This window comes from Hemitrygon akajei, chromosome 7 (genome assembly GCF_048418815.1).
Source record: "Hemitrygon akajei chromosome 7, sHemAka1.3, whole genome shotgun sequence".
NCBI lineage: Eukaryota > Metazoa > Chordata > Chondrichthyes > Myliobatiformes > Dasyatidae > Hemitrygon > Hemitrygon akajei.
The window spans coordinates 52,879,861-52,894,153 of NC_133130.1; the positions used below are offsets into that span (position 1 = coordinate 52,879,861).

Consider the following 14,293-nt stretch of genomic DNA (forward strand, 5'->3'; position numbering starts at 1 on the left):
ATCCTTGGGTATGTCGTGGAGAACAGGGTCATTGGCCCTGATCCCAACCGTATGCGCCCCCTGTTAGAACTCCCTCTTCCTACCACCCTCAGAGCCCTCAAACGGTGCCTGGGCTTCTTTTCCTATTACGCCCAATGGGTCCCTCATTACGCAGACAAGGCCCGCCCCCTGGTCAAGTCCACCACATTTCCCCTCTCTGCCGAGGCCCACGCGGCCTTCAGCCGCATTAAAGGGGACATTGCCAAAGCAACGATGCATGCAGTGGACGAGACCATTCCCTTCCAAGTAGAGAGTGACGCCTCCGATTTCACGCTTGCTGCTACCATCAATCAGGCAGGAAGGCCGGTAGCATTCTTCTCTCATACCCTTCAAGGCCCTGAAATTCGGCACTCCGCGGTGGAGAAAGAAGCCCAGGCCATAGTGGAAGCTATTAGGCACTGGAGGCACTATCTCACCGGCAAAAGGTTCACCTTGCTGACCGACCAGCGCTCAGTTGCGTTCATGTTCAGCAACCAACAGCGGGGCAAAATCAAAAATGATAAAATTTTGCGGTGGAGAATAGAACTCTCCACCTACAACTATGATATCCTGTACCGGCCTGGAAGGCTCAATGAGCCCCCTGATGCCCTATCCCGGGGAGCGTGTGCTAGCGCACAGCTCGACCAGCTATACGCCCTCCATGCACATCTTTGCCACCCGGGGGTCACCCGATTTTACCATTTCGTGAAAGCCCGGAACCTGCCATACTCCCTTGAGGACATCAGGATGATGACCAGGGACTGCCAAGTCTGCGCTGAGTGCAAACCGCACTTCTACCGACCTGAAAAAGCGCCCCTTTGAGCGACTAAGTGTTGACATTAAGGGCCCCCTTCCCTCTACCGACCGCAATGTCTACTTTCTCAACATTATCAACAAGTTCTCGCGGTTCCCCTTTGCCATCCCCTGCCCCGACACCACTGCCACGTTCGTCATAAAAGCCCTGCGCCAGCCCTTCACTCTGTTCGGATATCCCTGCTATATCCACAGTGATAGAGGGTCCTCCTTTATGAGTGATGAGCTGGGCCAGTACCTGCTGGCTAAGGGCATTGCTACTAGTCGGACCACGAGCTATAATCCCCGGGGAAATGGACAGGTGGAGAGGGAGAATGCCAAAGTGTGGAAGGCCACACTTTTAGCCCTTAAGTCAAAAGGGTTGCCGGTCTCTCGATGGCAGGAGGTCCTCCCCGAGGCACTCCACTCCATCCGCTCCCTGTTATGTACGTCCACCAATGCCACCCCTCATGAGCGACGCTTTTCTTTTCCCAGGAAGTCTGCCACTGGGACCACCCTACCGGCTTGGCTGACGTCCCCAGGGCCAGTGCTGCTCCGGAAACATGCGAGGAGCAATAAATACTCCCCGCTGGTAGAGAGGGTTCACCTACTACATGTGAACCCCCAGTATGCCTACATGGTCTTACCTGATGGGCGGGAGGACACGGTCTCCATGCGCGACCTGGTGCCCGCGGGAGCAGCAGACCACTACCCCAAACACTCCACAGTAACTATGAACCCTGTACCCACCGAGGTGTATACCCACCTGACACCGCGCACACCAAGCCCTACACAGACTCCTCACGACACTCCCATACCGGGCGCCTCGCTCACACATGAGGGATCACTGACGCCTAACGGGCCGACACCTCAAGTCAGGCTGGAACCAGCACAACCACCGTCACCAGTGCCATCACCACTGGCACCTGTGCAATCACCACCGGTGCTATTTAGATCGCAGCGACAGATTCGACCACCTGATAGACTTAACCTGTAAATATACTTTTAACCTGTAAATATACTTGTAAGAAACTTTGCCCCATGTGGACCCTCTTTTAAAACAAAAGGGGGGGGGGGTGAATGTGGTGAACTACATATACCTGTCTGGACACGCTCCCCCTGCTGACTGCTCCTGTGGCTCCTCCCACAGACCCCTGTATAAAGGCAATTGGAGGCACGGCTCCTCCCTCAGTCTCCAGAATGTCGTATGGGGATCTCTTGCTGCTGACTGCTCTCTTCCAGCGAATAAAAGCCTATATCTCGCCTCACCTCTCCGAGAGTTATTGATGGTGCATCAATATGTGAATGATGATAAACCTGATTCTCATATGTGTCTCTATTGTGGACTGAGAATGGAAAATGGCAAGGGGAGGGGATTCACCTTTGGGAAAAGGGGAAGGAAGAGGGGATGGATCAGAATGCACCAGAGAGACATTCTATAATGATCAATAAACCAATTGTTTGAAATCAAATTACTTTGTCTGCACTCGTGCCACCCCTAACCTCTGGCTACATATATATACACACACACATATATATATATATATATATATATATATATATATACACATACACACACACACACACACACACACACACACACACACACACACACACACACACACACACACACACACACACACACACACACACACATATATATATATACACAGACGCACACACATGTGTGTGTGTGTGTAAGACTTTTGCACATTATTGTACCTGAAAAATTTACAAAAAGGATACTCCTCTCAACATATTCTCCCTAATGCAAATCAAAATTCTATCTATTAGGGCACAAATAATCTGAAGGGAATTCAGAAACAACCCCATGCAGTCTCTTGTCTACATGGCAACCCAAAATGGCTGGAATGTGCAGCAGAAATTCTCGTTCCACCAACACCAAGATGAACTTGCCCTGCACAGGTGATGCCTTATGTGAGGATTGAGAGTTGTTGTATTATCTAAACTGAGAGCTAAAGTGTTGGATGAGCTACATGTAGGTCATCTAGGCATGGTCAAAATGAAAACGTTGGCTTGAAAGTTTGTTTGGTGGCCTGGGATAGATCAACAGATTGAGCAGCTCGCCATGCACTGTTCAGGTTACCAAAACGTCCAGAAGATGTCAAGAGCAGCACCTCCTCCCTGAGAATGGTCTGCATTGACCTGGCAGAGGATTCAAGTGGATTTTTGCTGGTCCATTCATGGTTCAAATTTCTCTTTCATAGTGGACACAGCTACAAAGTAGCCACCACACATTATGGATAGCCTCCACTTCAGCCTCGCACGCAGTTAACATGTTGAAAAGCCTCTGCTTAATCAGTGACAATGGACCACATTTTGCTTTGGAAAATTCATGAAAATGAATGGAATAAAACTTATTACATCTGCTCTATACTGCCCAAAAACAATTGGCAAAAAGGTTTGTTCTGAGTTTAAAGAATGCACTACAAGCAATGTCAGCAGTACACACTACATTGACATTGAATCATCATTGCTTGGATTTCCAGCATCTGCAGATGGTCTCTTGCTTCTGACACTGAATTAGAAGCTCACCAATATCCTCCTTGCATATCACAATGCAGCACACTCCACAACCAAGCTGTTCCTAGCTTGTCCCTTGAGCTTACCTTTGGATCTCCTCAAACCCAGTCTCAGAAGGAGTATGCGGGAGAAACTGCAGAGACAAATTTGGAGCTCCTCAATCAAGAAGGTTCAATGTTTAACTAGGTCAAGCAGTCCTTGCGAGGGACTGCAAAGGTGATCAAAAGTGGATTCTTGGAAATTTTAAGGACAGAACTGGACCACTCTCCTACACATGTCACAAGTCTCATCTGCCAAGCAGAATGATCACCACCCCCCCCACTTGTCAGGAAAGACATTATCCCACAAGATTAAGGAGTCTTCCACAACAATTAAATTGCTCAGCCTGAATTGTACAATTTAAAATTTACTATGCAGTGAATATCTGTATAGTAATTGTCTTCTGTAGTATGCTGTGATATATGAAGTCTGGAGAGAAATACGTTACATATTTGAGTTAAGGTGCATTCTATATTGAGATGGAATTTATAGCTGAGTAGGAAGGAGTGTTGTGTATTTAATATTTCAGTAATATTTGAGTAATCTTGTTAATATGTTGTTTCCGTAAGCATTCTTCGTTTACATAATTCGTCATGGGTTATATGTAAGAAGTACATGAATGGCATACGTCATTGCAACACCACGTCATATTCCAGCGCCTCACTAAAAAAAAAATAATTACACAAGTATTCCAGGCTCCCGTGTTGTTCTTTCTGGAGTTACAAAACATAACAGACAGCACAGCAAACTTTACATTGTGAGCAAGCTGCAGAATCATTTAATGGTCAGATAACAGATTATTTGAATCTGCCGTACAGCACAGAAACAATCCTTCAGCTCCTCCCATCTTTCCATATTTAATTCCATCAGCATAATCTTTTCCCACATATGCTTGTTCAGCCCAACCTTAAATGCTTCGGATCATGTCCTTAGTAGCAAATTCCACGTTCTCCTTACTTTATAGGCAAATAAGCTTCTTCTAAATATACTTTCGGACTTCATGGTGAACATCTTAAAATATTGGCAAATCGTTAAGATTTATCACACACTGAAAATACTGTTTATGAGATCTCTCAAAACATTTTTCCATTTAAAAGAATAGTATTAGGTCATCCCACAGCCTTTATCCTCAAGTGAAAAGCTATTCAATCTGTTCATCCTTTCAAACTGATCTGCTGTACAGCATTAATTTTACGTACGAAGGAATGTTTCATTATTCTCAGGTTTTTCCTTTGAGAAGATGGCTAGAAAAGTAAATAGAAGAAATACAGATAAACTGATCATATTGGATGCATGGAACAGTAAACAGCTGAGCAAAATTCATCCTGGAGTAAGCATGAACAATAATATTATTCAAAAGTTATCGGGTGCAGCTGTATCAAGCAGATGTACAAATTTAAATAAGGAATCTGATACTGAAGCATAGGAGGCAGAAAATTTGCATCTCTAGTGTGTAAAATCATGGCTGGGCTCTGAGTGGCTGTGCACATCGATAAATTGTTTCTCTCCTTCCCCCGTCTGCACATACAATATTAAAATGAGCACGACACACAATAGCACTGATTGTACCTATTTTGGGAAAATGGCTGCATAAGGCAAGTGACAAAAGACAAGCTGACAAGATGAACATTCTTCTTTTATGTTTATTCACAATTTTAAAATAAACCTCATGGTGATTGGCTGAGAGCAGAACTTTGGGGGTAGAGTTCACAGCTGAACTTATTTTCTCTGGAAGGAAAGAAACAAGATCCTGAGGTTTAAAATACTAACAGTTATAAACAATGTAAATATAAGCAAAGACATTTAGCTTTGATTGTGATTAGAGACATAACAGAGCTAGGCTCAAAGTGAGCAGGCTTCAAAAAAAGTCTGGTCAGCCAAGTCTTTGCTGTAACCATTGGGGAGTTTCTTGCTATCTACAGAGAGCAATCAGCCAGGGTTAAATCATATAGATGCAGTAGGAAGATTGATGGACAGCTTTACTTGATTATATTCAAAATCAAAGAGCATTTACTTCGGGAGATTAAATGAGTAACTGGAGCCCCTGATAGAATAGATTGTACATTGTCTTGAGAAGGCATTAGATTGATGAGTTGAACTTTTTAATCATTCCATTTTTTTCTGTGTCATTTGATTCTTCTGCTGGCAGGATACATATTAATTTAGAAATTTAAATGCTGCCAAGTCATTCTTTCAACATGTAATTATGCAGAAAAAATAAGTCTGTGCGCTAGCTTTTACAGGCCGGCATAGTAGAGTGGAAGTTATTAACATTGCACATGTACAAATTTGTCCTAGGATTCCCAACTCCCCAAGAATATAAAACCACTTTGGTTATGTTAATTTGGATCTACACTGACCAGTTAAATACCCATTCAAATAGCATCATTTACCCTGAGAGTGGGGAGAAGCCGATTTGATTAGTTTGGACACATTTATGGGGAAACTTGATAAGCTATGCGGAGAAAGATTAGTGAGTTATACTGATATAGAAAAGGATGAAAAGAGACTTAAATGGAGTATAAATGCCAACATGGACTGAAAGGCCTTTATCTGTACTATGATATGTACAAATTGGATCCTTAGAATGTCATAGTTTTAAAATTACAGCCAGAATGTCTCAAACTCGTAGCAGATTCACTTCAGGAAAACTCATCAGCTGACTGAAATGTTTGTTTAATATCCCCAGAAAGAAGCTGACTCCACTGGGAACCTGAACTGCTCTGATAGATGTTTTCCCAATGTATTGTATATAGAACTAAATTTGCACACCTCAGTTTTAGCATGAATGGATCTACACCTTCATGAATACTCAATAAGTAGTTGAGAAAGTGCTGATAGCAATTGTGAAAATACTGATTTTTTTTCATCTTCATTTAGAGCAAATAAATGTATAAATTCTACAAGTCTGTCAAAATTTCCCCTGACTGCATCCACAAAGACATTAAGTATATTGTTTCTCTCTCCAGGTGACGTGTTCTGTCCTGATGACCGCCTAAGTCTCAGAATAATCTTGGTTTCCAAAATCCCACAGTTCCGCTTCCTTCCCCTTCCTCTAACACTGGAAACAAAAACCATAAAAGTGGAGGATGTCTTACGTAATTCTATGCCTTAGGTTCCGATCATCTGCATTTAAATGCTCACTTTTGTGCCTGGAACTTGGCAAATATTCCTGAAGGAACAAGTAGCATTAAAGTTCATAGCAGTCTTGTCTCAGGAGCTGATTGGACACTCCAGGAGATGACACCTCTCCTTCAGTGTCCTGTTCAAAATTCAGGGTCTCGTAAGACATATCGCCCATAATGAATTTGGTTAGGTTTCTATATGTTTATTGAGGATGGCTGGTATCTAGTTACTCCATGCCCTGTGGAACTGAGACTGCATTCATAAATCATGGCCCAGATTATACACTCTGGCCCAAATCACAACCTTTGTGATTTTAACAAACAGCAACCTGAACACAGGATATTTCACTCCCACAATCGTTAAGCACCCAGCCTCAGAGGTAATCTTGAGTAGGAACTAGCAGGTTGTACTTTGAATAAGTGGATGCCACTAAAAACTGCATGATAAACCATGACACTCTAAAATGCCACTCTGCCAACAGGCCTGGTAAACAAATCATACCAAATGCGACGTTACCAAGTCCCTGACCATCACTCCAGTGGTACAGCACGAGAATCACATTATTGAGCTCATTGTCAAAAAGAGTTAATCATTGTCATTGTTAGTGAAAGGTTTCCATGTGCACTTTGGTTCCTTTATTTTCACTCTAACCTAATTGACTGCAAATTGACTGTAGAGGGATTTGGAATGTGCTAAGATTGTGATAAGTGCAATAAAAATTAAACATACTTTCATATTTTTAGCCCGTGGTGATCCCAGACTGAGTGTGTGCTCATGGTCTTTTGTTGCTATAGCTCAACAACTTCAAGGTTCAAAGTCTTAAACATTCAGAGAAGCTCTTCTGCACACTGCCATTGTAATGTGCAGTTATTTGAGTTACTTTCTCCTTCCTGTCAGCTTGAACCAGTCAGGCCACTCTCCTCTGACCTCTCTCATTAACAAGGTACTACAGAACAACCACTTAATGGATTTTTTTTTGGTTTTTCCACACTGTTCTCTGTAAACACTAGGCACTGTTGTGTGTGAAAATCCTGGGAGATCAGCTGTTTCTAAGATACTCAAACCACCCCATCTGGCACCAACAATTATTCCACATTCAGTCACTTAGATCACATTTGTTCCCCATTCTAATGTTTAGTCAGAACTACAAATGAACATCTTGACCATGTCTGCATGCTTTTATGCATTGAGTTGCTGCCACATGATTGGCTGATTAGATATCAGTGTTAACGAGCAGATGTACCTAATAAAGAGACCATTGAGGGTACTATCACATGAGTGCACGATAAAGGTTTCTGGTCAGATATTACTCAAGCACTGACAAAGGGCTAACCTCACTGGAACCTCTAAATGATATGAAATTTTTATAGTGATTATGTGAAAATTAGCTGGATCTGTCCCATTGTTAGTGGACAGGATATACCAGAGCAATTTCAAACATTGCCAGATAATGGTCAGCATTATAACTGTACTGAAATAGCTCTACCAGAGGTGGAATGGGTCTGGTGCACTTCTTCAGTGCATTGATTATATTGTCTTTGCAGTACCCAGTGCTCTCAGATACAAGGGACGATTGATAAGTTTGTGGCCTAGGGTAGAAGGAGATGAGTTATACAGTTCTCGTTACATGTACATGCAGTGAAATTCTTTGAGCGAAAATGCAGAACGTTTGAAGTTAATAACTCTTCTCCTTCTACCTTAGGCCACGAACTTATCAATCACCCTGTGCTGTGGACCACTCCTGGAGGTCCAAGACGCCGACTTCTCCGAAGTGAGGGATCCGTATGCTCCACAGCCGCTGGACTGTGTGTAAGTGTTAGAAAAATAAATGTGCTAGGTTTTCTAAAATTGACTCCTTCTACTTTAGACCACGAACTTATCAATCACCCCTCATATATTTTTCATATCATATAAACTAAATATAACTGCTTGAAGACTAGGTTTGTGATAGTGGGACCTCAAAAGCAGGCCATGATGGATCTTCTACTCACAACTTTTATCCAAATTTGGTTGCAAAATGTTCACCCTGTCTCTGGCTCCAGCTTTGCTGAGGCTGAGTTTGCAGGAGTCTCTCTTGTTGTTTAACTTCTTCTTAAGCAGCTACTTAGAATTGACAAACACGAGGAAATCTGCAGATGCTGGAATTTCAAGCAACACACACAAAATGTTGGTGGAACACAGCAGGTCAGGCAGCATCTACAGTGAGAAGTGCTGTCGACGTTTCAGGCCAAGACCCTTTGTCAGGACTGACGAATTAGAATTACTTAGAATTGATGCTAGCTTCCTTTCACTACAGTTTTGTGAGTTCTCAGTTTCAGGCTCTTCCACATGGGGCAGGTGGTGGCCAGTAGAAAAGTGAGTGGGTGGTTTGCATGGTGGTGTACTTCTTCCAGCACTTAACGTGACTACTGTGTACTCCAAAAGCATGGATTTCAGGTTCTTAATACCATCTGAAGTACCATGGCCATAGGACAGACATTCACAAGAATCAAAGGGAACATGGTACTTCTTCAGGACTGACAAAGGGTCTCGGACTGAAATGTCGACCGTACTTCTTCCTATAGATGCTGCCTGGCCTGCTGCATTCCACCAGCATTTTGTGTGTGTTGATTGGTCTTGCCAAAACTGAAGTTAAAGCCTGTCCACTCCTATGCTTCAGTGAAGGAGTTGGCATTGGCTTGGAGTCTTACCTCAAACAGCAGCGTTATTCTCTGTGTATTGCAGTTTGTCACCTATGGTTCAGGTGACCTTGGTTATGGGACATGTCATCATAAGTGAATAGTTTTCCATAAATTCTGAGTATTAGCTCCATTCCTACAGAATGTCTGTTGAAGGTATGACGGAAGATTGTGGTGAGAAAAGTGTTGGAGCATTGACGCAGCTTGTGTTTGATACCAGTCTTCACTCAATGATTCTTTGCACATTGGGTAAGATTATAGCTGTGGTGGAGTAAATGGCAGGTAGCGATGAATTTCTATGAACAGTTGAACCTGAAGAGAGTGTACCACAATCCTTCCAGATTGATAAAGTCAAAGGATTAGTAGGGCCTACAAAAGTCATCTCTTGTTGTTGGTGCCATTCCCTACAGTTCTCATGAATTTGTCACTCAGTTAAGATCATTTCCACAGTGCCTTTGGATGGACTAATTCCACAGAGTTAATTGGTGAGCAGATCTTCACCAATGAGAAAAAAACTGGCTCCAGCTCCTTATCCATAAACCTCTGTTCAGATCTATAGATTAACAGAATTATGACTTGATTGGTCATGGGATCAGCGGACTGTTAACTTTTAAAGACTTATACAGCTATACAGAGCCTATAAAAATTATTCACCCATTGCCCCCAAAAGTTTTCGTGTTTTATTGTTTTACAACATTGAATCACAATAGATTTAATTTGGTTTTTCCCAACACAGATCAATAGAAAAAGACTCTTTAGTGACAAAATGAAAAAAGATCTCTACAAAGTGATCCAAATAATTAAAAAATATAAAACACAAAATAATTGATTGCTTAAGTATTCAACCCCTTTAATGTGACACACCAAATCATCACTGGTGCAGCCAATTGGTTTTAGAAGTCACGTCATTAGTTAAATGGAGATCACCGTGTGGAATAAAGGTGTATCAATTGATTGTAGTAAAAATACACCTATATCTGGAAAGTCCAACTGCTGGTGAGTCAGTATCCTGGTAAAAACTACACAATGAAGACAAAAGAACACTCCAAGCAACTCCACAAAAATGTTATTGAAAGGCACAAGTCAGGAGATGGATACAAGAAAGTTTCCAAGTCACTGAATATCCCCTGGAGTACAGTTAAGTCAAAGATCAAGAAATGGAAAGAATATGACACAACTGTAAATCTGCCTAGAGCAGGCCATCCTCAAAAACTGAGCAGCCATGCAAGAAGGGGACTAGTGAGGGAGGCCACCAAGAGACCTGTGACAACTCTGGAGGAGTTACAAGCTTTTGTGGCTGAGATGGAAAAGACCTCACTTACAACTGTTGTCCAGGTTCATCGCCAGTCACAACTTTAAAGGAGAGTGGCAAAGAGAAAACCACTGTTGAAAAAAACTCACATGAAATCTTGGCTAGAGTTTGCCAGAAGGCATGTGGGAGACTCTGAAGTCAGCTGGAAGAAGGTTCTGTAGTCTGATGAAACTAAAGTTGTGCTCTACATAGCACCATCCAGAGACAGAGAAGCAGTTTCAGCGACAGGTTACTATCGATGCAATGCTCCTCAGACAGGATGAAGAGATCAATACTCCCCAATGCCATTAGGCTTTACAATTCAACCGCCAGGACTTAAGAACTTTTTAAAAGCTATTATTAATGCTTTTTGAGATAGTGATTTAGATGCATATCATATTTTTTTTACTGAGTTAAGTATTGTATGTAATTAGTTTTGCTACAACAAGTGTATGGGACATTGGAAAAAAAAGTTGAATTTCCCCATGGGGATGAATAAAGTATCTATCTATCTATCTATCTATCTATCTTTTTTGCTATCAGACTAAATGCCATGTTTGGCATAAGCCAAACGCCACAGATCATCAAAGACACACCATCCCTACCGTGAAGCATGGTGGTGGCTGCATCATGCTGTGGGGGTGCTTCACTGCTACAGGCCCTGGAAGGCTTGTGAAGGTAGAGGGTAAAATGAATGCAGAAAAATACAAGGAAAGCCTGGAGGAAAGCTTGCAATAGAACTGTGACATGGGAGAAGATCTGTTTTCTAGTAAGACAATAAACACAAGCATAAAGCCAGAGCTACACAGGAATGGCTTAGAAACAAGGAATTTAATGTCCTAGAGTGCCCAAGACAGAGTTCAGACCTCAATCCAATTGGGAATTTGTTGCTGGACTTGAACTGGGCTGTTCACTCACAACCCCTATGCAATCTGACAGAGCTTGAGCAGTTTTGTAAAGAAGAATGGGGAAAAACTGCAGTGTCCAGATATGCAAAGCTGATAGAGACCTATCCACAAAGACTCTAGACTTTTAATGTCCCAAAGGCGCATCTACTAAATACTGACTTGAAGGCAGTGAATACTTATGCAATCAATTATTTTGTGTTTTGTATTTGTAATTAATTTAGATCACTTTGTAGAGATCTGTTCTCACTCTAATACAAAAGAGTATTTTTCTGCTGATCAGTGTCAAAAAAGCCAAATTAAATCTATTGTGATTCAATGTTGTAAAACAATATAAGAAAACTTTCAAGAGGGGGTGAATACTTTTTATAGACACTGTAGTTATGTGTTAAAACTTTATTAGACTGACATTTCATTTGTTTTTACTCACAGAGCCACTCTGGGATGCCTGTCCATTTCTCTCATTGAACCATTACATTGTTGATAATGACAGAGTGAGGGATGTTTGGAATCATAATGTTATGAATTGTAATGGAATATAACTCTGCTGTTGTGGATAATCCATGAGGTCTCATGGTTGCAAAGATCTGCTCTTCGGGATCTGTTTCTTTGTCATGCCCCAGTACACAATGGAGGTGTCCTCATTCTGAAGATGAGCGTCCGTTAACTGAACTCACAAGCTCACTTCACCTCAGGCAGGAGAAACAAAGTCTGCAAAAAGGAATAAAAAAGAACAGTTTTACTTTCACCTTAAATATGGGAAGTACTAATGGAGAATTAGCTAAAGAAATAAGGAACTAGTCTGAAAGCTTATCATAATGAGTTAGGTTATGAGCAGAGCTTCCTTAAAGACAAAAGAGAAACAGGCTTTTAAATGATAACAATCTCGGCAGTGTAGCCTCATAATGTTCCAAAGAAGGACCTGAAGCATTAACCATATTTCCCTTTCCCGTGATGCTGCCTGACCTACTGAGTGTTTCCAACATTTTCTTTCTTTTTTTTTTAAATTTTACCTTCATTATGTTACACACACTAGCTCATGTTGTCTCATAGCTTCCATTGAAACATTACAAACTTAGTATGTAGGCTCTCTGCCGACAACGCAGGACACAGAACAAATTAACTTGTGAATACACTGAAAATGTTGCTACAGCTCTAAATCAAAGAAAGATCATTGAGAACATGCTGTAGACACAAGAGGTACTGCAGATGCTGGAAATATAGAGCAACATAAAACATTGCAGGAACTCAGCAACAATGGAGGTGAAGGAACAGTCAAGGTAAGAAGTGTTGTTCTCCATCAGCTTTCCATGATGAAAGGTTAGTGTAAATTATGTTCTGGAAAGGAATTAACTGAGTGGCTCATTTAGCTTCTAAAGTTGAACTCAATTTTAACCTCAAGGAGCTGCCATACAGTTTTCTTGATAATACATCTCCTTCTTCTAACACAGAAATTTAGTGGCTTTGTAATCACATTAAATTAAATCGCCCTCCCTGCTGTGCCCCAGAATACCTGTCCAAACACAGTTTAAGTGGTGTAAGAGTATCTGACTCCACCAGCTCCTCTGACAGATCATTCCAGATATTCGCCATTCTTTGTGGAAAATCTTATCCTCAGATCTCTTTAAAATTTTTCTCTGATCATATTAAACCTGTACCCTCTAGCTTTAGATGTCCTTGCCCAGGGATCAATATTCTGATATCTATCTATGTCCCTCATAATTTTAGAAACCTCTATAAAATTTTCCATCACTTCCGGTGAGAATAAACTTAGCTTATCCAATCTTTCCTTATTAGGTAGCCCTCCATTCCAAGCAACACACTGTTTAATCACTTCTGCGCCCTTTCTATTGCTCCTACTTTTTTCCTGTAGTGTGGTGACAGAAATGTACACAATACTCTGTGGTCTAACCAATGGTTTCATAAAGCTACCCGCCTTACTTCATTTCTGAGAACTACTTCCACTAATGTTTCTTTCCTTATGGGACTGACAATATTTTGATCTTGAAAGTAATGCACAAAGCACCATTTCAAAGTTCATCCAACTGGGTAAAGCCTATTACCAATGTTCAGGTCAAACCTAGGACCTTCAGCTCTCCCTTTCAATCTCAATCACACTCCTCACTCGCATGGAATACCTAAGAATTGTAATAATTCATTTCCAATTTTTTGTCCAGATCCAAGCCACATCTATATTCTAGCCAAATGCCTAGAAATTAAAACTTGTCCCTTTTTTGCTGGATAAACCAGTACTGTGTATAACACACAAACACAAGAAAATCTGCAGCTGCTGGAAATCCAAAGCAACACACACAAAATGCTGGAGGAACTCAGCCGGTCAGACAGCACCTAGTCTTGAAATGTCAATTGTTTACTCTTTTACATAGATCCAGCATTTTGAGTGTATAGTGCATATATCATTGATTCCTTTAAATTTTATGAAATTAGCCAAAAATACTTTGGAAATAGAATAACTAGAGGTTTATACCAGAAGTAAACAATAAAATGGGACCATTTGCAGTTCTAATGGGACAACATTTATTTGGATGCAACTTCCAACAATTTAAATCCGCAAGTAGCAATGTCCCCTGTAGTTTGTAATGGCCAGAATGTGCAAAAATCTTATGCTGTGCAATTTTTTTGCCCAGTGACAACAACATGTGTACACTGAATTTTATATATGGAGGTATTCCTTCTGACAGCTAGTAAAACACTGTCAATAAGAACTTCAATCTCCTCTGGGTTTGATTATTTCATTTTGTTCATCTTCACTTTCACAAAACATATGTAACAGGCTTCCATCAGGTAATGAAGGTTTATTTCACCAGAGCTTCTGCACACCATCCACATGTGATTTGCTTGCTAAATGATGCTTTAAAAAGTCAAGTTTCTAAATATTC

The 14,293-nt window shown here is 41.3% G+C and overlaps 1 long non-coding RNA gene across 1 annotated transcript in view; it reads right to left on the bottom strand.

Moving 5' to 3' along the window:
* Positions 1 to 4,183: 4,183 nt before the first annotated feature.
* LOC140730446 (uncharacterized) overlaps positions 4,184 to 14,293 on the bottom strand; it is a 48,013-nt gene continuing 37,903 nt past the window's right edge. Inside the window, exons 3-4 of the long non-coding RNA XR_012099615.1 lie at positions 11,824 to 12,104; positions 4,184 to 4,637 (exon numbers count right to left, since the gene is read on the bottom strand). This is a non-coding gene — a long non-coding RNA (uncharacterized lncRNA). The remainder of the gene's footprint in view (positions 4,638 to 11,823; positions 12,105 to 14,293) is intronic.